The sequence below is a fragment of the Pelobates fuscus genome, chromosome 3, assembly GCF_036172605.1.
Source record: "Pelobates fuscus isolate aPelFus1 chromosome 3, aPelFus1.pri, whole genome shotgun sequence".
NCBI classification, from domain to species: domain Eukaryota; kingdom Metazoa; phylum Chordata; class Amphibia; order Anura; family Pelobatidae; genus Pelobates; species Pelobates fuscus.
In genome coordinates, this window is record NC_086319.1 from 261514088 (window position 1) to 261514401 (window position 314).

Below are 314 nucleotides of genomic sequence, written 5' to 3' on the forward strand. Positions count from 1 at the left end.
CTGTTATTGGGCGCAGTGCATGTAGGGAAATGTAGTTTAGGTAGGCCAGCCTAAGGCCTTATTCTTTTAAAGTGTTTGTTTCATACTGTACTTAACCCCTTCAGAATGGAGGCAATTGTACAAATCCTGAACCCCCCCAAAAATGGAATTTGAGCTACAAGTTTGTTCAACCATAATTTACCTACTTTCTATTGCACCCACAGGTATTGTATATAATTTTGTTCAGGAGAAGCAGGAGTTTCATTGCATATCAAAAATGTATATATGAAACATAATTTAATATGAATAAAATAAAAATAAAAAGTGTAAGAAAT